Source organism: Phascolarctos cinereus, unplaced genomic scaffold, assembly GCF_003287225.1.
Source record: "Phascolarctos cinereus isolate Bilbo 61053 unplaced genomic scaffold, phaCin_HiC Scaffold_1;HRSCAF=81, whole genome shotgun sequence".
In the NCBI taxonomy this organism is placed as follows: Eukaryota; Metazoa; Chordata; class Mammalia; order Diprotodontia; family Phascolarctidae; genus Phascolarctos; species Phascolarctos cinereus.
In genome coordinates this window covers 123,005,577-123,007,979 of record NW_027555514.1, presented here as the reverse complement: position 1 = coordinate 123,007,979, position 2,403 = coordinate 123,005,577, and the positions used below count along the sequence as shown (strand labels likewise).

Genomic DNA, 2,403 nt, shown 5'->3' with positions numbered 1-2,403 from the left:
TCAATAAATTCCAGTGGTCCCTTTTCTTCTAAGGCGAAACAATTCCTCCCCCTCCTCCTTTAAAAATTTAGCACTTAAAACTCTTCACAACCTGGCTTCCTTTTACCTTTTCAGTCTTCTTACACATATCCTCCTCACACCCTCTGAGATTGACCTATAGTGACGTGTTTGAGATTCCAAGCACTCTAGAGTCAACCTCCTGTCTCCATCCCTTTTGCAGTGATTTTCTTCCATGCCTGGTATATTTTCCCTCCTCACCTTTAATTCTCTGAATCACAGTTTTTCAAGGCTCAACTCAGTCATTAGCTTCTATCTGACACCTTTTCTGATCCCTTTAGCCACTAGTGGCTACTTAATAAGGAAACATCTGCTATAACCCTCAGAAAACCGAACTATCAAGAACGTGAGAAAAACCACTAGCACGTTTTAGGGAGTCAGAGAAGTATGCAGACAGAATCCTAGATTTGAGGTCAGAAGCTTTAAATTCCAGTTCTCTCCCTGATTCCTGTGTGACCTTCAGTAACTCATTTAGCCCTTTGGGGCCTCAGATGCTTTACATGTAAACCAAAGAGTTTATACTAGAGGACTTCTAATGCTCCTTACAGCTATAAAACCTAGGGTCTCACCTTTAAATATATACATATATTATATATTATACATAACATATACGTATATGTTGTTTGGTCATTTCTCTTTCTTTTTAAAAAAATTTACATGCTCTATTTCTTTAGCCATTTTCTTTTTATTGTAAAAGTAAATCCACTCAAGTATATCCTAAGATATTGTTTTTAAAAATGGCATATTTCCTTAAATACAAAAGTGATTTTTAAAATGATTGAATTTTATTACTATAATGTGTATTCTACAAGTACATGGTTTGGCTGCTCTCCTTTGGTATCCCATAGACAGCATTTTCTATCTAAAATTTACTCTGACCACATTTTGCCACAATGTGGTAACTCAGATTAAGATATGCTCACAGCCACACCAAGTGGCATCCCATGTGCTCTATGTTCCTCAGAGTAGCACTTAAACAGCTTATGTTCTTTATATAAGAAGCTGAATCCCATTACACCTCTTCTCCACCCTCCGTCTACCAGATTCTAGAGCCTAGAACACAGCCTTGCTCTGTGCATAAGGGAGTTTAATAGTATGTCTTTACCTGTCCATATGTTTAGAGAAATGTGAAAGGCTGGCTTACATTTAAACTTCTCTGGTTATAAATCCATGACTATTTCAATAGAATCTCACATGGAATGTTACCTCTAGTGTGTATATGTATCTAATTTGACTAACGTATATGAACTTGACCTTTTTTCAATGGTAAAATATAGATCCTTGTATTTCCTACCTATGGTCAGTGTTTGTTTTTAACTCAGCACTTAGAAGCATCAGTGGGCTAGTGTCATTTACTAGTGCATTTTCTGAGAGTTCTTCAATCCCTGTTAACAGACCATAATGATTGTACTGTAACAGCTTCTTCGAACAGAGGAAGTTCATGAATTTTAAAATTAACTTAGATAAATAATCCTGATTTTTCCCTTTCTCCTTTAGGAATAAGATTCTTCTTCCTCCTTCTCTTCTTCCTCTTCTTGAACATGGTTTCTTGTGCTTAGCTGTAATTCAGTTTGATTGATGAAGTTTCATTTTCTACCTGCACCAAGATATTTTCTGGTTCCTCTGTTAGAGGTGAAGAATGGGTTATCTCTTCCCTTTCTTTGGAGCTAATAATTGATTGAAGGGCTAGCCCTTCAACCTCGAGCAGTCATGCAGCTCTGGCTTCACCCTCAGCAGCTCTCCTCCTCCTTGAAGATCTCCTGTAGCCTGATCAGCATCTTGCCTGTTCCCGGCCTTCGAGGCACCTCCCTTTCTCAGGCTGAGTCTTTGGGGATGCTGTCGGATGACAGCGAGGCCCCATGCGGAAGACTTGTTCGGTTTTCAGTCACAAACATGTAGGAGTAGTTTGCTGTTTTCTTCTCTAGCTCATTCTACAGGTGAGGAACTAAGGCCAACAGTTAAGTGACTTACTCAGGGTCACACAGCTATTATAAGTGTCTGAGGCTGGATTTGAACTCATGAGATGAGTCTTCCTGGCTCAAAGCCTGACACTCTATCTACTACACCACCTACCTGTCAAATATACACATACACATGCTAAAAATGGTGCTTTTCTTAAAATTTCTTGCTGCAAATTCCTTTTTTAAAAAATGCTTTAAGGGCCTTAAAAAAATTAAAGACATACCTCTTAACACTGAAATGAGTAAGTACAAGTGAAGTACAACTTACTTTCCCACTAAATTTCCTTTGAGATAATTGGCTCCTATCTGGGGAGATAGGGGGAAAGGGCACCACACAACATTTGGACAAGTCTAGGCAGAGAGCAAAGGAAAACCCATTTGCTAG

General features: G+C 38.7%; 1 pseudogene; it reads right to left on the bottom strand.

Moving 5' to 3' along the window:
• Nucleotides 1-1,550: 1,550 nt before the first annotated feature.
• LOC110194167 (snRNA-activating protein complex subunit 5 pseudogene) lies at nt 1,551-1,835 on the bottom strand (annotated as a pseudogene).
• Between the last annotated feature and the right edge of the window lie 568 nt (nt 1,836-2,403).